Here is a 24,941-nt window from a genome sequence, read left to right on the forward strand (position 1 = left end):
ACAGTTCTATATAGTCACTCATATATATACTCACTCATCATATGTAGTGATACACCTATACATCCTGTTACACATCAGCAGTCATCCAAAAGTTACTCACACACATACTCACACATGCACATAAACTATTGAACATCCATTTATTTGCATATACATTTATACACACACTACCACCTTACTTCTAAGGAAACTTACACATACTTACTCTCTTAAACAATCACTTATAGAAACACATACTTATTTAAACAGGAACTCCTACAATCTCTCACTATATATACTATACTCACTTATATACATCAATACTCACATATACTAGATTAAAACATATGTCGTTAGTAATGAAGACACTAGTGAGACAGTCATTCACTCACTAACACACACATATACACACTCGTCCACCCATACAGTCCTGCACATATTCTGTCTTCAAAACACATACAAACAGTGAGTCAGTCACCAACCCCTGCAGCCACTTATACACAAAGAGAAACACTGATACAAACATTTAAATATTTAAACAATACTCGCTAATATATGTATTCACTAAGATACACTTAATAAGCCAGTTAACCAACCAATTTTTGTTAAAAAAAACATCCATTTACACACTTATTTAAACATTTATTCTTCCATCGACCTTTACAAATACATATATAAAACAAATTTATTTTTCAGAAAGACACACATTCACTGGATGGTGTCATCAGTGATGTCATGAGTGATGTCACTGACCATGTCATGAGTGATGTAATATGTGACGTCATCAGCAGTGCATTGCAGGCGCGCAAGTTATAGTGAGTCCAACTAACTATAACGTGGGAATTTCAATGGTTTTATGTCAGTAAAATTTCCAGCTAACTATAACTGGTTTTGTCAGTGAATTTAATAGGTTTTTTAAATGCTAATTCCTAACTATAACTGGTGTGAAACCTATGGTTTTTTCAGTGAATTTCAAAGGTTTTTTAAATGCTAATTCCTAACTATAACTGGTGTGAAACCTTTGGTTTTTTCAGTGAATTTCAAAGGTTTTTTTAATGCTAATTCCTAACTATATAAGACCTGAAAGCCCACCAGGAATCTCCAGTATGCGCCAGGGGACTGCATTGCAGAGAGGTGTAATGAAGCCACAACCCTTTTTACACCTCTCTGCAACGCAGCCCCCGTGCATGTTTGTAGAGGGGGGACTAATTCCCCTTGCATACTGGGGGTCCCTGGATCATATCTGCCCAAACACCGATATTCCGAACGATTGTAAATGACTTTTCTTGAGAAACATTTGGATTTGGATTATCATGTCCTATACTTTGGAATTTTTGAAAGACTGACTTTGAGGATGCTATAAATTACTCAAGTCTGCCCGAATTGTGTGGGTAAAATTGATACCTAGTCACTTTTAATAAGAATATACTTATGTCTCGTCTAACATTTGGAAGAAATATCTAGTTATATGACAACGGGATACCGACATAACTTGAAGGAAATAAGAACGCCCTGAAGAAGTTCTGTTGTACAGAACGAAACGTTTCGGCTGGCGGTGGTACATAAACTTAAGGAAAATAAAAGCATTTGAATATACACCAAGATTCAGCGCTTCAATAAGTACTCTAAGTGATATGATTTGATTGGACTCATTGTGAAAGTGGTGCTGTGCCAAACTTTGGAATATTCTCCACTACTCTCTACTACTTACTCTCTCCTACTCTCTACTACTCACTCTCTACTGCTCTCTACTACTCACTCTACTACTTACTCTCTACTACTCTCTACTACTCACTCTCTACTACTCTCTACTACTCACTCTACTATTCACTCTACTACTCTCTACTACTCACTCTGCTACTCTCTCTACTGCTCTCTACTACTCTCTACTACTCACTCTCTACTCTCTATTACTCACTCTCTACTCTCTACCTCTCTACCTCTCTCTTCTTCTCTCTCTACTAATCTCGACCTCTCTACCGCTACCTCTCTACCTCTCTACCTCTACACCTCTACCTCTCTACCTCTCTCTACACGCACACATATAGACATATATGCATATATATATGTGCATATGCATTTATATATATGTATGTGTATGTATAAAAAAAACAACTAAACATTTTTTTTTCTAAACAGCTACTTTTAAAACTGTCATTCTTTTTTCCCATGGTACGCTCCCGGGTACGCTCACCCGTGCGCGTACCGGGCGCTCCCCCCGCGAAAATCAAAAAAAAAAAATTTTTTTTTTTGCCTTGCGGGGCCCTTTTATGGCCCCCACATCAAACCTAGGGGGTCAGGGGGGGTCTACTCTGCCCCCTTATGTTCATTTCCCTCTTTGTTTTGGCCACCTCTTGTGTCTCGATTTTACCGAGACACAAGATGGCGGCCGCTCCGGACTGTTTAGAATGTTTACAGACACCCGAGAGCCAATCAGCTTTCCTCGCGCAAGTCGCGTGGCGCGCACGGTACGCGCACCCGTGCGCGTACCCGTGCGCTGCTATAGATATATATATTTTTTTGAACCTTAATTACTCAAAATCCACTGGAGCACATATCTTGAGACATAGCAAAGGCACATCGGGCTACCAGTCCCTACAATTTTGCCAAGTTTGGTGGAAATCCATTCAGCCGTTCGGGCTAAAAGTGAAATCGACCGCCCTATGGAAATTAACATGGGGAAAACGCGTTTTGGGACCCCCCTTTTATCTCGGCCCCCGCTTGACGAATCCCCCCCAAACTTTCAGGGAAGGACCGGACCGCCATGAGACCATTTTCCTGAAAATTTCAGGCAGATTCGTCAACCGGCGCCAAAGTTATTCAAAATAGAATGTTGAGATTTAACATTGAAAATTATCCTAACTATAACTACCTACTGGCGACCGCCAGTAGGTAATATATATATATATATATATATATATATATATATATATATATATATATATATATATATATATATATATATATATATACATATATATATATATATATACATATATATATATATATATATATATATATATATATATATATATATATATATATATATATATATATATATATATATATATATATATATATATATATATATATATATATATATATATATATATATATATATATATATATATATATATAAATATATCCAAGCTACCAAGTACCCAAACGTACTAGGAGCACCCGGACCTCAGCTGCACACAAGGAGCTTTAAATGGTAAGCACGCCTCCAGGACAACGATTCCTTTCACTGTTCAAACTGCCCTGGATTCCTGTCGCGTTTCGGAGTGTCCCCACTTCTCTTCAGAGGCTTTGGCAGTTTCGAAAGAGCGCGTGAGGCACCACCCCCTTAATTGCATTGATGCACGCCCTGGATGGGATTAATGGGACTTGCAGTGCCTCACGTCGCGCAAATGTTCAGCTGGCAACCTTTCAATCCTACAGATAGGCCTCGCTGTGAGGGATTCATCCTAATTGCACAGGAGGGAACGCCGCAGCCCATGCGGACGTTCCCTCCTACTCAGGGCTCGCGGACGGACGCAAGTCCGTCCGCGATCGTAATGTGCCCCTTAATGTGCTGATAATTCTAGTTTTGGGTTCTACTTCGGGTGGTTTAGCTTTGTTCTCAAGCATACTTGATCTTGACTTATCCTTGACTTTGTTCCTTGCTTTAGTTAAGACCCACTCTGGGTACCCCCGCTTTCTGAATCTGGAAAGCATTTTAGTCTGTTCTAGCTCAAACAGTTCATCTGTGCTACAGTTTCTTCTTGCCCTCAGTAGCTCTCCGCATGGTATGCTCCCTTTGAATGTATCCGGATGAGCACTGAGGGCATGAAGGAGACTATTTGCTGCAGTTTTCTTCCTGTGCAGTTATGTACCACTAAACTGGGCAGGAAGGAAACTGCAGGGTTGTGGGAAAGTGGGGTCCATCAAACGGTGGCTGAGAAAAAGGGAGGGGTCCACAAAACACGTTTTTCCCATTCATTGTCCCGTAGGAACTTTAGACACAGCTACAACCCATACTGCTAAATGAATTTATAACAATGTTGGCAGAAAGCTAGATCTTCGTCTAGGGAAGAGTGCTTTTTTGATTTGGTGTAAATCTGTTTAGTATTTTTTTTAGCAATTAAGGCTCAAATACTTTGTATATATCACGTTGTGGATGATCTACAAGGCCAACAGATCTCATAGTGAGATCTGATTGGCTGCCACTTCAACAAGGAAGTGACGGCAGCTATCTTAGGACTCGAGACCCCATCCCCTGGGCCGAAATCTATAAAAAAGTAGAGATGGACCTTGCAGGCTCCCTCCTTGAGCCTTAAAGGCCCCATCCCCCAGGGGTGAAAATAACTTCAAAGGGAGGGAGCCACACAACCCCCCTATGTGTGCCTTTTATGGGCACAGGGACCCCATCCCCAAGGGCTGGCTCAGTGACTGTGTTGTGGGGCACGCCCACCCATGGGATATAGTAGTTTCCATGCCCACACCAGTGCGGGCAGTGAAATATAGGTTTGCTTTGGTTTGGCAGGAGCATTTTCTAAATCTCCTGCCAAATGGGATCCAAACATTCACATTTACTCCCAGCTGGAGGCAGATTTATAGATGCTCCCGCTGGCTGGCTGGGAGCAGAGTTGTGCTCTGTTCCCATGCCCGTACTGATGCAGCAGGGAAACAGAACACATATCGCCCCGCCTGGAGAGAGCATGAATAAAGCAGCTACAATGAAAGCAAGTGCAAAATAGCTCAGAATAATATAAAGCACTATTAATGCTATCATAAATACAATCCATATGGGTAAAGCGAGCTTCTGTTATGTGCAACATTGACCTTATACCATACACTTCATGGGTAGCCGAGTTCATGTTGACTAACAACCACAGATAAAAGGACAACCTCAACTGCACACGGTGTTCAATCTGTATGAACTGTTCAGAGTAAACCAAGGGCCTCATTTATGGGGGTTTGGCATAGGCAGTGCAGCAGGTCACCTTGCTGTGCTGCCCTACGCCAAAGTGAAAGGGCAGGAATGCACTGTATTAATCCAATATGGTGCATTCCTGCACTTTCCCTCTGTCCTGACGACGTCTGGACAGCCTAGTGCAAACGCAGGCAGCCGGGCATCCTGGTGCAAGGATGCCTGTGTTGTCGGCAGGATTGTTTAACCCCTTAAGCACTGCCGTCGGCCAACGGTCGTCTCGAGCACTACCTTGCCAGTGCTGCGCACGACCGTTGGCCGACGGGCCAGCGCTCATTATTCGAACGTTCAGCACTCGGTGCTGAACGTTCGACGCAGCAAAGAGGCTAAGTGCAGAAAGGGACATCATCCTGAACAGAAATAATACAAAGAGGCATGTTCCTCTTTTTAAGTGTGCAGCAAAATGCAACACACATAGAAAGAGGAATAAACATGGAGAAATAAAGTTATTTCTCCTCATTACCCCTCATCTCAGGAGCTATAAGGATTTGGCGCTACCCCGGGTTTACATGGTCTTGTGAATCTGGGGAATCCTCAAATTCCATTGTTTTTGCAGGGGAACACCTACTGCAACGCCCATGGAATGCCTCTGCAGCACAGAGTAAGGCAACGCTGCGATTTGTGCTGCCTTGCCGTACTCCATATCTATGGGGTGATTCAAAGCTTTATAGATATGATTTCAAGGTTTGCCCCACCAGAGAATTACAAAAAATGACACTAGGGTGGTGCAATGGCCTCAAAAATATGCCCCCAAGTTCCTCCAGATACTCAAGCCCTGTTACATAACTAATCTTCTAATATCTTTTTTTAGTTCAAAATGTTAATGCTGTCACTAAGATATTCACCTAACTATAATGTCGCTGGCTGTAACCTTGGTTTTTTCCAGTGAATATATATATATATATATATATATATATATATATACAAAATTATTTTTATTCATTTAAATAAACAAACGTTAAACCTTTTTTATAGTAGGAATACTTTATTTATTCTGTCCATGCAAACCAAACCTAAACTAAAGTACATAGGTTACAAATTGTTTTCATGGTGCGAAGATGTGGTGTTGGGAATAGTATATCTATACTTCCTCAATATACACTTACCTTTCAATATTTTGTCCCTTAAGATGCTGTCTGTCCACGATATTCCCATATCACAATATTTCTATGCTCGATATTCTGTGGTACAATCTTTCAAGTATCCTGAGCCCACTGTATCCTTCACTTCAAAATGGAAGCAGCCTGGTGAGAGTTCAACTGTTTCAGGACCCAATGCTCATGAACATCTGCTGAACCCCACCACCCCTGCACCCACAAGGGTGAAGTGCTGTCAAAGAGATTAACATTAGGTGGTAAAAATGGTGGTGAAACAGACGGCCCAGTATGCCCCTTGATTTACCACCTTTTGTCATTTTTAGCATCATCTCCAGTGCCCTATTGGCCCTGCCGAGCATGGAGGCCTGGCACACTGTTGGCAAGCAAGCTAGATGCCTCTCAGGATCTTTGTGGTCTATATTGACTCAGCCTCCCGTGCTATTGGTCAGTTCTCACCACTGAGGCCAGCATCCCTCCATCAGTGTTTAATTTGAGCCAGTGGTTTCCGGTGCTTAGCACCAGCACTTAACGGTCAACACCAGCACTTTTGACATTGTACCACATGGTGCCACAGTCTAATTAAAAAATGAGTGCACTGTAAATGTGTATGTCTTGTAAAGCGCACTGCTACCCGGAGGCGTCCTGGCGCTATAGACCGCTGGGGAACCCGTCCTGGCTTTCCCTGTGAGATGTTCCCTCCTGGGTATCTCCAAGGTGAAACCAGGCATCCCTGGCGTTTGTGGGGGGCTGTTGTGGAGATGAGGCAAGCTAATGCCCAGAGTTGCCAAGTGTGATCCCTGGTAAGAGTAGGCACCGAGGCGAGAATTATCAACTCCGCTGACTCTGGTTCACGACCCTGCCACATCAGGAATTGAACCCTGGTCCAGGCCGTCCTCTGCTTCTGGGTCTGCCACCTCTAACCAGTGAGCCACACCACTTCCACTCAACAACCTTTGTTTATTTAGTCAATATACATTAAAAATACCTGCTGCCGACACCATTCTTATAGTGTTGAGCACCTGGAATAGTGTGAATGTTCACACTTTTAGTAGTGCTGGTTAGCAGTTGTGTTGATACTGTTATTGACAGCACTGGCAGGGGCAATGGATAGTACAAGCTGCAGTGGCCTCCTAATGAGGGCCCCGGCACATGTTTTTTACAATCAAGAACTACCCTGCATCCTACCCCAACACCCATGTATGACCTTCAAACTTTGTATGCTTGCCTTGCAAGTACCGGTGATACTTTTGTTGCCCTTGTATTGTTGTTTCTTTCCTTATTCCAATGTTTGTGACAATGGTAGCATATCCTAAAATGACAACTGATGAAGTAATACTGTCACAAAAGGTTCCTCATTGTGCAACATAATTCGACTGTCTTGCCACATAATTTAGGAAACCCATCCACATAATTAGCTTTTCTGCTGCTGCATACCAGGCAATGACAGAAGGGCTGGTCTGACAGCCAGTGTGTGGCCAGTTTTTTTTAAATCTGTTTGTGGGCTGTTCGGTCGTTTTTTTACTATTTCTTTCAACCACAAACTTTGTCCGCAGAAAGCACAAATATAGAGTGACTCTCATACAAATATAGAGTGACTCTCATAAAATGCAAAACACCTGTTCAACTTTTCTTTACAAGTTCAAGACGGCTCCAATTTGCAAACGGGAGGCACTTTTTTTTAGCTATTTAATTCACTAACGAGGCAGGGCCGCTTTTATTTTGGTGCGGGACCTATTTTATGTCCACCCCTGTTCTCATGTAAATAAAAAAAACTGGTTCCCAGATAAATCGCTCTAGTGCCATTGGTGCAAATTCAGGCTTTGCAATAACCCAGAAATAAATAAACAAGTGAACGTTTCTCTATAAAGCACTGGCCCCTCGCCGATGGTCTACGCCGGTATGTTTCACCCTGACCAGAATGGCTGCAGTCCTTGTCAAGCACACGTGTCGCGTCTCCCGCCACCTGCAGGACTCCGTCGCAATCCCGAAACCAGCGACATTTCTCACGTAACATCTGGCAGCCGAGAGATATCTCCGCCTGGCACCAGTCCCAGAATATTATGGGCTGCCGGTTCGCAGCCAAAAAGTCGGGAGGGGCAAAGTCACAGCGTGTGATCTTCAAGTGGGAAGAGAAGCAGGAACTTGGAAGCAGCGCGCGCGAGCTTTCCAGCTGCACAGACCCCGCGTTTTCTGTTTGTGTGATGCGGCACACGAACATTTATCCCCACCAGGTAAGAACTTTGATGTGCTCGCACAAAGCCGTGGCCCACCCACATAAAAAACTTCGAGAAGTGCTGTTTTGTGTAGAAATCTTTGAAACTGAAGTTAGGCTTCATCTCCTGCTGCCAGGAGAGAGACACTTGCATCGCAAATAAACAACGTTTTGGGACTGCCATTTGGAATAGATGGCCCACTCTTGTTTTCACAATTAGCCTAACATCAGAGGTTTGCATGCTTGTAAGCACCTTTTATAGGTCGAGGCTGGACAGCGCATGCACTGTGCTGGGAGGTATGCTGTATGGCAGTGGTTACCAAACTTTTGGCTCCTGAGGACCCCCACTGAGTCACTACTGGAAGCCGGGGACCCCCAAGCAATTTATATGATTTAAATTTCAAATATTAAAACAGTAACTCGAAAAAAAACACACGTGTGCACACAAAATAAATACCCAAATACTAAGGATTTTGGGGGCAGATGTACGACCATTTCATTTAGCGCCTCGTAATGGGTGACACATTGCGAGTGGCAAATTTTGAGTCGCTAAATGAAATGCAACAGTGTGTTTGGGATTCCCAAAGGGGTCGCAAATTGCGAGGCTCATTAATTTTAATGAGCCTCTCGCAATTTGAAAATCTATAGGGAATGCCAGCCCTCCCAGGGATGGTGGCCTTCTGGGCTCAGCAGACCACCATGTCTGGGACCACTTTTAAATAAATCAGTTTTTTTTTAATGCAGTCCGTTTTCCGTGCAGTTAAAAAAAAAAAAAAATGAAACGTTTTCGTTTAATTTTGCATGCATTTGCAAAGGGGTAGGAGTTCCCTGTGGACCCCTTCCCATTTGGAAATGCATTACTATCTACTTGAAGTATATGGTAATTGCGGGTATTTTGTGACCGCAATTGTGGTCGCAAAACATTTGTACATGGTTTTGAGACTCGCTATTTGAAAGCGAATGCCCCTTCCAAATATCAAATCGCAAAACCTATTTAGCAAGTCGCAAAAAAATTGAAATTCGTGAATTAGGCTATGTACATGGCCCAATAGGTTTTTGCATGCGCAAACGGGTTTGCAAACTTGTTGCGCATATAAAAGCGGGTAGTACATCTGGCCCGTTGGATTTTATATTGAAGGAATTTGCAAAAAAGAAAATAAATTAATGGGAAGGTTGGTCCTGCATCTTCGTGACTAACTTTTTAATTGTTGGTTTTATTTCTCAGTACAAGGCTTTTTAGAAGCATCAGGATAATGAATGACTGGGAAAAAACATTAGCAACTAACTGGTACCAATCAGATTGCAAGCAGCTCTTTGATGACACTTATGAAGTGCACAGTAAGAAAATAGTCTCTGTGACAAAAGCAGTAACCAAGGACCTATGCACATAAAAGACTGCTTTTTAAAATGCATGTTACACGTTCTTTGCAGTAGGCACATTAACCCTCTGTGCTACATTAGTTAAGTCAAAGCTGCCACTAAACAAAACTCTTATCTCTCTCCAGCAGATACATTAATCACTGGCATTATTTTGACACTTTTATTGTTGCTCTAAAGCTGCTAATTATTACAAGAAACTTTGCTGTGCTTTTAAAACTGCTGCCTACGGACCCCCTGCGAATGTGTCACAGACCCCTGGGGGTCCGCGGACCCCAGTTTGGGAAACACTGCTGTATGGAATAGAAGCTCCACCCATTTCCCCGCCCACCTTTTTCAATTGGCTCCTGTTACAGTCCTTTCAAAATCGTTGCTTTTCATTCATGAATAGGCTTATTAGTCTCCTACTTGGTACTGCCTTGTCTGCATTTGTAACCTCCCATAATGGCTGGACTTTTTACTTGTGTTGTTACACGGTCTGCGTTATTTAGTCAGTGAGCACTATTTTCTTTTAATGGTCTTTCCCTATTCCACCCACGAAGTCGCAGCATGGCGTCTGCTTTTACATTGTTCATATTAATGTATTTATTTTTGTAATTTGCAGCTCGGTCCGCTTTCGGTCGCGCTTCTTTATTTATGTAATTTGCAGTGCGGTCGTATTCACTTTACCGGCCGTGCCTTTTAATTTATTATAACTTACAGCACGGTCCGCTTTCACTTTAGTGGCCGCGCTTCTTTATTTAATTAAATTGCAGTGCGGTCCACTTTCACTTTAGCGGTACAGAAACAGGCTTTCTTTATTGGGTTTTTTTGTAAGTGAAAGCTCCCCATACCGCCCTTTCACTTTAATGTTGGCTGCGCCCCTTTCTTTAGACGCTGCTCACTGTACCCTGAATATGGTGAGCAGCGTCTAAAGAAAGGGGCGCGGCCACTATAAAAGTGGTGTCGCATTTACAAGAGTTTGAGGTATCGGCATCAGAAATCACAAGGCCTTTTATATGTGTGCTGCTTTTAAAAACACATAAATAAGAGACATTGTTATTTACAATGTCAATAGCTTAAACTCTTGCAAATGCTAGACCTATTGCAATTGCTTGTTTTGTACAGCTATTACAAACATGAGCATCAAGGTTTGCCCAAGATTACACATCGTGGATGTTTTGGTCCAATAGGGAAGCCAGGGGTAGACCCTGGTAGCAAAATCAGCTCTTTTTAAACTATTTTCCATAATTTCTCAACATTGTAAGCAGATACTGTTAGCCTTGTGCCTCTGAGGTTCACAACTTCCCCTTATCACTCAGAGATAGCACAATTTGCAGGAAGGCACTGGGAAATACGTTCAAAATTCAGGCACTTTTATTTTATTTGTATTAATTGCTTAGGTTACCATTGTAAACTAATAACCAGAGACCACCAAATATTCAACCCAATTGCCCACTCATTGGCAAATTAGAAGCAGAGGATTCAATCAATCTATCAATCAGGTGCTGGTATAGCGTGGCTACTCACATGTGAGAGTGTCAAGGCGCTGGGGGTGGAGGGGCTTTTGGTCCCTCTCAGTGTAGGATCATTCGAAGAGCCAGATCTTAACCCCTTCGCCACTGGCGGGATTCCCCCCTTGTGCTGGGGGGCGCGTACAGTGCCCCCATGCTCATGATGAGGTCAGCTCGTCATGAGCTATGGCGCTCCGGTGGTCATGACGAGCTGAGCTCGTTATGACCGCGCCCGTTCCAATGGAACGTTCAGCACAGCAGGGGAATCAACCCAGCGTGTGAGCGTTCCATCTAACGGGAGTGGTCATGATGAGCTCAGCTCGTCATGAGCACCGGAGCGCCGTGGCTCATGACGAGCTGACCTCATCATGAGCGCTCAAGAGGTTAAGGTCCTTCTCGAATTGGGCACGCAACGGGGATTGCCTGAGGTGGAGTGGCAGGGAGTTCCAGGTCTTGGTGGTGTGGTAGGAGAATGATCTTCCACCGGTTCTGGTCTTGTGGATCCTGGGGACGGAGGCAAGGGCAAGTTGGGCAGAATGGAGTTGTCTGGCGGGTACGTGGATTGCAATGATTGATTTTGGAAATGTGCTGAGGGACAAATTCTGATAGGAAATACTGTACTTGAATACAGATATGTCAATTTATTTTTGACATAGCTCTCACACATAAGCATAAAGGCGCTGATTCACAAAAGCATTTATGAATACAGGAAGTAGTATTACAAGAGTACTCTTTTAAGTAATCAGTGCTTAATTTGATCCAGTGGTTTCCGGAGCTCAGCACCAGCACTTAATCATGAACATTGGGGCTTATAGAACAAACTCGATCCAAAGGTATTGGACTGCGGACACATTCACTTTTGGTAGGCACATGAGTTCTGTTTTATGCAGTGCTTACAGTTGAAATTGGCTGCTGCAAGCTGACTCCTCATGAGAGCTCCGGTAATTTTTTAAAAACAAATTAAGCACTGTATGTACTCTTACATGCCATTGGGAATCAGTCGGAAATGTCAAACGCCTTATTTATGAAAAGTGAAGAACAGGCTCACTACTTTCTGTTTCCTGTATTTATACATGAACATTCCCTGCACATGCCCACTGTATTCCCGTTTTAGATGTTTTGGAGCTAATTTACAAAAGCACAAAAGAGTACTAAAAGAAGAACCACAGGACTACTATTTTACATGTTCCAAAATGTCTGAATAGTGCCTAAGTGCCCTTCTCTGGTAGCACACAAACATATCTTAAATTTGCAAAATTGACTCTAACCCAACTTATATGACTCCTTTTGCAAGCCTGATGCACTGTGGACCAATGTGTGTCACTTTTGAGGCCCTGGAATGGAACACTCTAGTGTATGTCTAAAACATACTCAAAACCTCATTCGGCTCTAAAAAGCACAGTAGCTCCAAGACACTCTGCCTTATAATAGCAAAATATCACTTTACCGCCACCTTATTAGCCAAGACCCTTGGTTCCCAGTGGCGTAGCCAATGTGTCATGGGTCTTAGTCCAAGGAAATGGGCCACCTGGCTGCAGTTTGAATTGCAAAATACGGAAATTATAAGGGCTCATTGGGCCCCTTAGTCATGTGTGCCCTGGTGCCGCTGCACCTGCTGCACCAATGGAAGCAGAGCCCATGTTTGTTTCTCTCTTTCATAAAATAGACTTAGGATGCACCTCCTTCTGTAATACATTAACAAATAATTACTAAGACCTCTTTAACCCTATGGTATTGAGAGCTGCAAATTATTTTCCATATCATATTGAACGTCATCATATTGAACGTGATGTTCCCTGTCTATTCTTGTAGTGCAGAATGCTCCTCCTTCATTCTGAGGCGTGCTTTCCTTGTATCTCCCTTACACCTCATCCCTGATCAGGGTGTAGCTAGCATGTTCACAGCAGGTGCATAAGTGCCAGGGTTCAGGGATACTGGAAGCTAACTATACTCCAATTATGCCTTAGTTTTACTACTGAAGAAGTGGTGAATGAGGCTTACATCTTTCCTTGAATTAGGGCCTCTGGCATTCTTCCTACACAACTGGCCTTACTCTCCACCTCTTACTACTCCTGTCCTTTGACCCCCACCTCCGCCTCCGCTCAATATATATAAATTAGCAGTTATAGTAAGTTAGTGCAACAATGCCCATTAACTGTAAGAACTGTAGATAGCGGCTCTTTTCACTCACCTCGACTTGGGAAAATGTATTTGGATTATATTCATAGTTGGTGGTTTGTAGCTGGGGATCATTATTGCAGTACATTGGACTTAGGTTAACAATCTCTTATTTTGAGGCCAATGAAGTGAACCTTGGGGGTTTCAATTGACTAAAGATGGTTCTTATGATGCTATTTATTGATGATGTTCCATTTGGTGATTATATTGTGTCACGTTGTAAGTTTTAATTAACTGAAAAAAAAGTTTTACCTTACCATAACTTAGAAGTTCCTTCTGAAAATGTTATAGTTTTTCTTCAGATCAATCTATATCTCTACCATAGTCCTACTTCCTTGGGTCCCTAAACAAAATGCAGCTCAATTTTGTACCTCTGTTGAAGCTTTGCTACAAGATTCTATTAAACCTTTTGATCTAATTACTCACTTCTTCAGCATTTTAAATATATTCATTGTCTCTGACCTTATTCGGTAGTGTATAGTGCCAACTGTCTCTAACATACTTACAAACAGGTCTCCAATAGTGGGTGCAAATTGTTCAATGACCTTTTGTCACCTGACTCTCATCTTGGGATTTGACCTAATATACTAATAGGTTGAGTCACAAAATGTCCATTCGGACTAGGATTCAAAACGACCTGCCTAAAGAATAATCATTAGGTAGGTTACTATTCTCAAGCCCTGTGATTGGCTACTGACACCCAGAGGGTGATGTGCAAAGGACCACTGACATCTGTGCCTAAATGGGAAACATTTTTCTTGATCAATCAGGAACCCTTAACTGGACAAGTTCTGCTTTTAGAAAAATATTTTACGGTTTGAAAATAAATCGAGGCTAGATTGCCCTGGTCCCTGGCCGCTCTCTGCTCTCCACCAGGCTCTGACATGATTCCTCAAGGAGTAGCAGTCTTGGGACAGTTTCCCTTTTGATTATCAGATACCAGCCAAACTCTTATGTCTATTTCTGATCAATGTTTTGTGACTTTTTTTGTGTGAATTGTAAATCACTTATACGTGCCATTGCAAATTGCAATTAGGACGGAAAGACGCTACTATAAATCCTCCTAATTGCGATTTTGGCTGAGCCGCTAAACCCAATTTGTGAGCTGGAAAGGCATTTCTGGCTTGCAAAAAGGGGATTGGTAACTGGTAAAAATATTGCAGTTGAAAACCTTGGGATTCTGTGAATCGCTGGATTTGTGAACACAAAAGGGTTTTGGACATCAGCCCCATGTTTTACACAATAAAAACTCAAATAAGACTCCTTTCTATTTTTTGCCAAGTGTTTCTGTAAGAAAGGGCATTTTTATTTGGGGTTTGCGAATGTCCACCTCAAGGAATAGTAGCACTCCTGCCCAGGTGAAACCTCAAAGTCACTAAATTAACCTGAGCTCAGTCCCATGGCAGCTATGGCATAGAGCAGACAGTCAGTCTCAACTTAAAGCAATGTGTGAAGTTTTTATGTATTACAAAACAGTAATAATGTCAAAAACACAAATAAACTGTAATGGGCATGAGGCGGGCAATTTTTTCATGCAACTAAAGCGTGGTAGTGCAGGGTCATTTACAGACAACACATTTTCCATTGAAATGGCCACTAAGTTTGCACAGACATACAGTTTTACTGATAAAACCATATTGCACACAAATGGTAATATGTAGAAATCGTGTCTCGGCAAATTTGTTCATTCACGCATCACCAAGTAAATGTGTCCTGATTTATTTTGATCATATTAAAATCTTTGTTTCCATCACACTTCAGAACATGTGTTTCATTTTGCTTTCTGAACAGCTCAATGTGTACAGTTCATTTACAGGTATTTATACTTTGCTGTGTGTTGCACAAAAGTACATCCTACAGCCTTTACTTTAACACACTCTATACCCCAGCAAAAGTGTCACATAATGCACTCTGCTTTTCCTTTTCTGACTGCAAAGTGAGAGGATTTTGTAAACACCAATCCACATTTTAAAAAGCAGAGGTTTATAACAGTTTATCAAAAGGCATAAAGCATAAAAAAAAGAAAAAATTAAAAAAGCAAGTGAGGGCTCCCGTGCTTGTTTAAAAAAATAACCTCCGGGTGGGCCAAGTTGCGGGGGTATATAATCTATATAGGAGGGTGCGCACTGGGCCTTCTGCTAGGGGTTATTAAAGCCCCAGGGACAGCCCCTCCCCGAGGCTATTATTATTATTAATGCGGGCAGGCCTCACATTTGACTTGTGTCACTGAAGCGCCTGTTTGGAGTTTCATCGGTCTACTAAAAATCATTGCTCGTAACCTACAGTTTGGGAAACACTAGTATAATCTATATTGCAACTTTTCTCAATGCCAGTTACAGTGTAACCAGTGGCAATGTCATTTTGGGCCTAACCACTGTGGGACAATGTCTTTTAAGTGTCACACATGTTCCACTCTTAAATATTATGCACCCTACCTTGTGGGCAACAATTTGCACTTCAGGTGACTGATTAATATTCTAACTCCAGATTTACTAGTTGTTAAAATATGGATTTTAACAGGTCTTTACAGCAGGATTCAAGTTGCTTCTCTCAGGCTACCTAGGGTAGGCCTGAAGCAATGCTTTCCCCGCCACTGTAGTAGACAGAAGAATAGGTGCTGCAGTCAACAGGTGGCCTTTAACTTCCAACCCTGGGTAATAGGCACATCAAATAAGTTAATTAGTGATATTCATGTTTAGGAGTGCAAGCACTTTATTACTGTTTAGCAGGGGTAAATTATGTAGAGTTTCAAGTCCTGCAACAATAGAGGAGAAAATCTAAGGGGACCTTACAGAAACTTCAGATTTCCTACAGTTTTGTCTGAGGTGTGTTCAGGCACAAAATTATTTAATTTGGTGTATTATATGACTTTAGGCTTGCAGGTTATTGTATATTTCATTGCTAGTGAGACAATGTGTGTCTGGACCCATTTGGGGATTTCCTTGTTTTTCTCTAATTTGAACAACCAGTAATGTTGCCTCTTTATATATTTATTTAAGGAGGAACTTAAGCATTTTCAAAAGGCTTGCTGCATAAAACAAGCTAATGATACACAACCATTAGTGTATTGTATGATGATGGGGGTTTTCTGCGGGGGCAAAGGCGGCTGTGCAATGTTGCAAAGTTTTTTTCACTTCGCCCCCTCCCGGTCAAAAGATTTATTTTTGAGCTGTATGTATGTGTGTTGTCTGTATACATATATATTCTATACAGAAAGGTTGCCCTAACGAAGCCGCCATACAAGGAAGGCTTACCGCACTCAAAGCCACAGGTAGTCGGCTGTCAGCATGTCACAGTCCTTTATAGCAGCCATACACGTTTCGAGCTCAAAAGCTCTTGTTCGCTGGCAAAAAGATGAGAAGTGAGCCAGGACGTTGTGAACTCATTTATTAAATTCATGAGTCCTGCCCTTGTGGGCGTTACCACAGGCATACTGGTAACCGTAGTCCTGATATGCCTGAAGACTCACAGTTCGTTAAGGCAAGTGCACTGCACATTTAATCATTTATATATATATATGCTTTACTTGGTATGACTACAATGACATAGGACCACCTAGTTATACTACAGTGTTTCATGCCCCCGATCTCCCACTCACACATAACCATAGCATTGACACTTAGAGCGCCATTCACCCGTCATACACCCTACAACATCCAAAATTAGGGACCGCACAGCAAGTTCTACAACTCACTATGACAGCAAAACATACAATGGTAAACAAGTACTTAGTATGCAGCCTGCGATCACACCGCACTAGCGGTACATCCAAGGTAGCACCTGTTGAGACATTACGCACAATATAATCAACAGGAGCTGAGTAGCCCAGTAAGGACTAAGTGCATACACCACAAGGTAGGAACACATACACTGGCGGCCAACGGCAACCATGCTGATATAGGGTCCAGAATAGGAGTGGGGTGACGAAGAAAGAAACACGGATTAACACAACTTGGTCTACACAAATAATTTTTTTCCCACACGAACACTTTCCCTGTTTAATTTTGGTTAAACATGGATGTACCATCCATATACGGGCCAATCCATCGTATCATTATGTTTAGGAGATACTTAATTGTGGCATATAACGATTGGGGGTACAATGAAGTTGATTCGAACTCTTAAATTTATTTTTGTACGCTGTTTTAAAATGAACATTTTTTTTATGTCTGGTGTGACGACAACACTTGATGTTTAAGCATGACTAATCACTTCACATGCAACAGACCTCTTCTATGTCCTTTGTAGTGGAAATGGTATCCATGACAACTCACGTTCACTGTACCAAGTAAACCACATGTTTGTATATAAAGCACTTCACTTTGTGAGGACAGATGTTGTGAGGAAGGCGGTTGAGTGCTGACAAAACGCGTAAAAAGTCCATTTCATGGAATAAAATTTCTCTTTGATCAACTTATCCCACGGAGTCAGCACCTGTCTTTTTACAGTACGATTCAGAATTGGAATATATATATATATATATATATATATATATATATATATATATATATATATATATATATATATATATATATATATATATATATATATATATATATATATATATATGTATTTATTTAGGTACTTACAGTTAGAACCACCTTTTTCCACAGAAAAAGGTTTTTTTGTTTTGCTAATAACTGTGGCACCATTAGACAACTTTTCATGACATTTTTTTAAAAGTGACCTACTATGCAGAGTTCTGCATGGAACGTTTTGGAGTGGTTCGTCTAGTGCTGGCCAAGAAAACAAAAAGGGGGGGGGGTCCGAAATCGATTTTTCCTATTTTTAGACATGGCTACAGGCTAAACCGCTGAACTGATTTACACCAAATTTGTGAGAAAGCAGCTTTTGGTCCAGAAATTCCCTGTTTGTAATGTGGTGGGAGTATGTTCTGTTGTTTTGTAGTTATTAAAGAAATAAAACTTTGCATATCTTGAGACATGTATCCTCAGTGGATCTGCATGTACCCACAGACTCAATTATATATTACTTTAATTTAAAAAAAAGTCATACAAATTCACAGAAAAAAAAAAAAGGTTACAGGGACGTTATAGTTACGTTCACGTTTTACCCAAACAAATCCGTGGAAATTCAACAGTTATAGTTATACATATAGTATTACTTATCTGAAGAAACTATAACTTGTGGGTTAAGTTACTTTAGGCCACAAGTTTTAATTTCTTAACATAAGTGTACCTGTCAGTATAACTAAAATCGCTGAATTTCTATGGTGTTGTGTGGGTAAAACATTGACCTTACTATATCATTCCTGTAACCTTTTTTTTTTTTTTTAGTGAATATATATAGATAGCAACTTTAGGCCCAGTGAAGGGCGGAAACCGATATGTGTTGGCCTGGGAGATGACTTTGTATGTGCACCTTGCTCTTCAAATGAAGGTCACTTTTGAAAATATGTGAAAAATGAAAAATTAATAAAAGGGTGAAACTTAAAGAGGACGGTGTCTAATGAGGTTTTGTGCCGCCGTATCACAGGTTGTAAAGGATGACAATGTTGCATGTGCCATCATATCGAAGCGATGCAGAATGCGCACTTTGATCAAGGTTTCTTACTTCTCAAATTAGAAAAATTTCTAGAGCATAATAGTGCATATAGAGGACTATTGAGTGCAGTGCTTAATTTCTAAAATAATAAGTGCCAGGGACCTGACCAGGAGGCCACTGCAGCATACCCCAACTGTTGCCTATGCCATCACTGCCAATGACGTTACTTCTAACCATCTCTATCGCCTGCAAGTGGTACAGTTCAGAATATTACCGGTCCCTAAAGCTAAAGGATTGGCTGAGGGGGGGAGCAGATACTAGTAATTTATAAAGAATATTGTATTCATAAAAAGCTGTTGTTCAGTTTATTTCTAAATTCGACATGCAGCGCCACCATGTGGCAGACTGTCATAAGTGATATGATGACCATGCACTGGAAACCAATTAAGTGCTGGTCCTGAGCATCTGAAACAACCGGCTCAAATTAAGCATTGATTCAGTGGCATCACTAGCTGGGTAGACTGCTATTGCATGATATTGCCTACTGCACAGGGAAACGTATGTAAAAACCAACCCAGTGATAATGGTCTTTTATCATTTTTGTGCATGGTTTTTCTAAATTACTGGAAATTGCTGGAAATCAGGAACGTAGGGGTCCATTAGGGTTGGGGGTGTATCGCCACCGACCGGTTGGCGTGGCGATCTGTCTGCGAAAAACCTCTGCCTGCTCTGCATTTCCCCACTGCCACATTACCATGCAGGGGGGACCCCGGCGGACGGAAAGACCGTCCAGCGGTTTTCCGCTTGATCGCAGAGTCGACCGGGCAGAAACTCTGCTAACATGGTGGCGGTGTCTGGGAGACACCACCATCTATATTAGCATGTCTGCAGGGTTGTGCCTTTCTGTGGCGGCAATGCCGCCACAGAAAGGCAGGCGGTTTTACGGGAGTGGGGGGTGTACATGGGGGGTACCTCCCTGCAGGTCCATGCACAACATAGCAGGCACTGCGTGGTGCCTGCCATGTTGTGCATGGAAGTGCACAACATGCCTTCCTGGCATTGTGCGGGCGGTGCTGAGTGCACCGCCCACCACAATGTCAGGAATGCAGGATGCGCCCGCCAGTGTGGCCGGCGCATCCTAATGACAACGACGGGACCCCCGCAGCATCGACGGGCTTACAAGGTCCACCCGCCATCCTAATGACCCCCCTAGTGCTCAAGTACTGAACAATTCCACAGTGCAGAAAAACTTAACTAAGGGCAAAGTTGCAGGGAAACAAAATATATTTCAATTTTCCAGATTGGATGTGTTAGAATCAGTGCTTAATTTGTAAAAAAAAATAAGTGCCAGAGCCCTTGTCAGGAGGCCACTGCAGCTTGCACCACCCATTGCCCCTGCCAGCACTGCTAGTGACAGTACCAATACAACCACTAATCACAGTCCTACAAGTGTGACAATTCAGTATATTCCTAGCTTCCAAAGCTATGAGAATTGCTTTGGCGGCAGGTATTAGTCATTTCTAATGTGCATTGATTTAATCCCTTTAATGCGGGTGTGGGCCAATGGCTGACTCCTGCACTACCTTCCCAGTGTGTCTGTTGGGCATTGACCGACACTGGGGAGGAAATAAAGGCCCCTCTGCACCAGAGGGATTCATTTATTATTGCGGTCAATGGGGGACTTCTATTGACCTTGGTTTGATCCATTCCTGCTACAGACACTTGTCCCAAGTGCAATGTTTTTATTGGCACAAGTAGGGTAAGGCTAGGTGGTAGGATTCTTCTGGATTATGGAAGTTTCTATCGCAGAAATATAAGGAAAATGTGTGATTTCAGGGACCTATGAAAGGCACACTACCCTGGAATCAGCCAGTTGTCTACTTTAAAAAAATGTCTGTGGTTCTTAGGTTTGTATGGGTGGCCCCACAGCACAGCCACAAATACTGGGGCTACCCTGATTGCTTATCTGACAATGTAGCACTTTATTGCCTTTTTGGGTCATAGTCTTGTGGCCCACCCAGACGAGTGGGGTGCCTTTCTTCTTGGGGGCAAGTAATAATTCAGAGTGGTAGGAAATATGTGTGTCTCCACAGATTCCAGATCTTTCTATCACAGAAATGTAAGGAAATGTGTATTTTTACCAAAGTTTGCCGTTTGCAAACAATTCTGGGTAAAAACAACATGGTTAGAGCCATGCAAATCACCTCACCCTGGATTACCCAGGAGTCTAGTTTTCAAAAATGTGCAGGTTTGCTAGGTTTTTAAGGGGCCAGCTGAGCTAGGGCCTAAACTCCACATCTACCCAATTTGCAAACAAAGGGTCAGTTTTGAGTGGAAAAATGTCATGGGCACTAGGCCTACCCACACAAGTGAGGTACCATTTGTATCGAGAGGCTTGGGGGAATGCTGGGTGGAATTTGGATGTTGCTGCATTTGTGCCTTCCAAATGTAAGCCAGTGTGTAAGCAAGAATATATATATTTTTTTTAAATACCCTCTAAATCATATGTTAGTAGGGCACCCACAAATTCAGAGATGTACAATTAACAACTGTTGCTAAAGTCCATATATTTTGCCCATTTCAGAAATACTTACGTTTCCTTGATACCCATTTTTCACTCTACATATTTCATAATAGGAATCGATCTAAACTTGGTACACAACAAAAAAACATTGTTCAGTGCAGCTCAGTTGTTGGCTCTGGGTACCTTTGGTTCTTAGAGAACCTACAAACCCTCTAGATCCTTGCAACCAGAAGGGTCTACAAGACGTAATGGAATATTGCTTTTTGTAAATCAACCATTGTGACAAAAAGTTACACATGAAACCGAAGTCACTAAAGGTAGTTTTACTTACTCATTTTCAGTATTCCTTTATAACAGTTAGTCTATTTGAGAAAACCTTGAGGGATCTACACATATGACTTTTTGCTGAATTCAGAATAATGTCTTACTTTCAGAAATCTATAGCTTTTTTGCATCAACCAAAGGGTTCACAATGGTTTTCACCACAAACTGGAAGTAGATTGAGAGCACAAAAAATAAGATAAACGGGCCACCTCTGAACAATACCAAAACGGTGGTAAGCAAGCATTTGCAATGCCATCGGTCTCACCTTTGGGACCTTATATGTATTGAGCTATGCAGCACTTTAGCCTGGGTGCTGAAACATCTACTTTTCTTTAACATGGAGGGAAAGTGAGCACCAAACTGCTTGACACGCCAGGTATGGGAACACATCGAGAGAAATATTGCCTTTCAGCTGGAAATGGTATAGTCCAAAGCTCTGTTTTTAATATAAAATCAGTGACTTCGGTGGTCATATCACTGAAAATACAAGATTTGAAAAAAATATTATTGTCTACGGGTGCTCGTGGAAGACAATTTCTATGGGTCGGAATCTAGAGAATGCTAAAGTGATTCTGGTTTACTGACCTCTGCTGGCCGTTTTATATCAAGAAAGTTAAATAGAGGCAGTTGCCAGAAAAATTTAAAAAAAGAAAGTCTCTCAGCTGAAAGCAATTCTGGTATTTTACTGACCTCTGCTGGTTGTTTTCTATCAAGACAGTTAAATAGAGGCAGTTGAACAGAAAAAAAGTCCCTAAGCGGAAGCAGACAAGTCCTAGGGCTGGTCTCCAGAGTCCACAAAGTACATACACATATAAGTATATAATAAGTATGTACTAGGTATATAATAAGTATATACTAAAGTATATACAAGAGGTCTTGATTGCTCAACCTAAAAAAATTGCTTTTTGTATTCAGCTCTGCATGTACCTGAAAGCTAGGAAGATAGTGACTTTAGCACAGCAAACTGTTGATGCCATTTAAAGGATATATTTTGCATATTTTCTCTGTCCCCTCCAGGGGAATCCACAAACCTGAGTACTTTTAGAATCCCCTTGATGATGGATAAAACAGACACAAATGTGGCGTGGATACCTTATGTGGAAAAAAAGATGTGGAGCCCTAAGAGCGAAATACACAAATTAGACAAAAAAAAGGGCTCAGCTAGGCCTGTGGGGGCATGAAGGGGAGGGGAAGCAGCAGACTAGGGGTTAATAAACAGCTGTTGTTGTGTTCATGTCTAAACTAAACGAACAGCACCACCATGTGGCACACTGTCATAAAGTGTCAAGGCTGCAATTAAGTGCTGATGCCGAGCACTTGAATCCACCGTATCAAATTAAGCACTGGTTTGCACAGATAGAAAATTATTTCAATAGGCAATGAAAAAATATTTGACAATGCCTAAAAAACTTTGTTCAGAGGAAGGTGAGCCCGGAATCTTTACTGCTGAAAAAATATTACACTCGCCAGATTTCCGCAATGTAAACACATTTGACACTGGAGTTTCCAATAGGTCAGAAGTGTGAAATGTGCATAGATTATTTCATATAGTACTCTAGAACAGTAACATTGGTTAACATTGACGGGGTGAATAGGCCATTCCATTGTGGTGTCCTACAATACCCTCGCCCAAAGTACCTGCATGGGAATTGGAACGGCAATCACACATGTGCATGTATGCACACACAATGCCAGATATTCCACACACTTTCTCACTGTCGCTGTCTCTCTCACTACAAGCACACACACTATCTCTCACACACACTGTCATACAGCCCTCTGTATGGCCACTTGCCATGCTAACCGCAAAAAATATCTCAAAACTCTTCTCTTTGAAAGAAACTTGTATTCAATTATTTTTCTCCCACCAGCACTTGACTACTTTTAATTTTTCCCATGCCCTCAAATGTACTTCTGTGTTGTTTGTTTGTGAACTGTACTTGTGTGCACCTTAATTCCCACTTACATCGATTAACTGCTCTTACTTCTCCCAAGCTGTATCTCTAATGTACTCCTGCTATAAGTGTTTTGTTTTGTACTCTTGTAAAGTGCTTTGATGCCTTCGGGACATGTCCGCATTATATAAAAGGAACAAACATATATATAATTTAAAAAAAGACATTTATTGCACGTCACACACATTCCTTTTTGACAGACATTCTGACACTTACATAGGTTTTCTCTCTTGGGCTCTTGCATGCACTCAAACGAGGGGAAGCCTGTCTTGGATCTTACAGCTTTCTTTCCCTACAACACAGTATTTTGTGGGCGCCATAAAATGGCGGGTTAATTATCTACATTGCGGCCTGCGGGGGGACAGGCGTCTACCGTGTCACCGGGGTGGGCACCGCCATTTTAAAAAGCCTGTCTTGTGCTGTCATGTACCAGGTCATTGGGATCACGGCGTTCCTCCCTGAGTCTGCAGGGAATGAATTCCCCCTGCTAGCAAAATCATTTCACTATGGGGCGCATGCATCAATGTAAGGTTTTGCGATTCCTTATTTGCGAAAAATAGGGAATCGCAAATATGGATTCGCAAAACGGGATGCATCAATTTATGCGCATAATTTTTGAGATTGGGTAAAAAATCTCAATTTTTACTGAATCGCAAAAATTATGCGAATTCTAATTTGCGATTTCGCAATTCCCATTGATTCCTATGGGCCAAAAGGCCCATAGGAATCAATGGGAATTGCGAATTCGCAAATTGGAATTCGCAAAATGTTAATGAATTCCATGGGTGCAGGGGGAGGTCCAAAGGACCCTCCCCTGCACCCCTGAAATGTATTTTAAAATGGATGTTTCACTCACACATGTCCTAAGGACATGTGTGTGTGTAACATGACAGTGTTTAAAATGCTAATTTGAGCATTTTAAACATTTTTCGCAAATTACCACGAGGTTCACCCTCGTGGTAATTTGCCCCCCATAATTGCGAATTCGCATTTTTTAAAACAATCATGCATTGCTTTTAAGGAATCGCAAATTTGCGATTCCTTAAAAGCAATCGCATTTTTGGAAATCGCTAAAAATAGCGATTTTTCCAAAAATGCTTGATGCATAGTAAAAAGGTATTTAGGAATCGCAAACGGCCGATTTTACCGAATCGCACCGTTTGCGATTCCTAAATAGCTTGATGCATGTGCCCCCTTGACCCTATCACTGACTTATCATAAGGAAAGCATTACCGTATTTACTACCCATGTCATGTTCCATGTACAGTCAGTTATGACTTTTAAATCAACACCACTTTGCCTTCTGGGACTTGTAGTTTCACATT

At 41.8% G+C, this 24,941-nt stretch overlaps 1 protein-coding gene across 4 annotated transcripts in view; it reads left to right on the plus strand.

Moving 5' to 3' along the window:
- Positions 1-24,941, plus strand: part of CARD11 (caspase recruitment domain family member 11) — a 663,926-nt gene that overhangs the window by 70,254 nt on the left and 568,731 nt on the right. Inside the window, exon 1 of one of the 4 annotated variants that reach the window (XM_086940701.1) lies at positions 8,153-8,279. The exons of the other annotated variants lie outside the window; for them this stretch is intronic. The gene's annotated coding sequence lies outside the window, so the exon portion shown is untranslated. Of the gene's footprint in view, positions 1-8,152; positions 8,280-24,941 lie in introns of those variants that run through there. 4 annotated transcript variants of the gene reach the window in all.

This window comes from Lissotriton vulgaris, chromosome 10, assembly GCF_964263255.1.
Source record: "Lissotriton vulgaris chromosome 10, aLisVul1.2, whole genome shotgun sequence".
Taxonomy (NCBI): Eukaryota; Metazoa; Chordata; class Amphibia; order Caudata; family Salamandridae; genus Lissotriton; species Lissotriton vulgaris.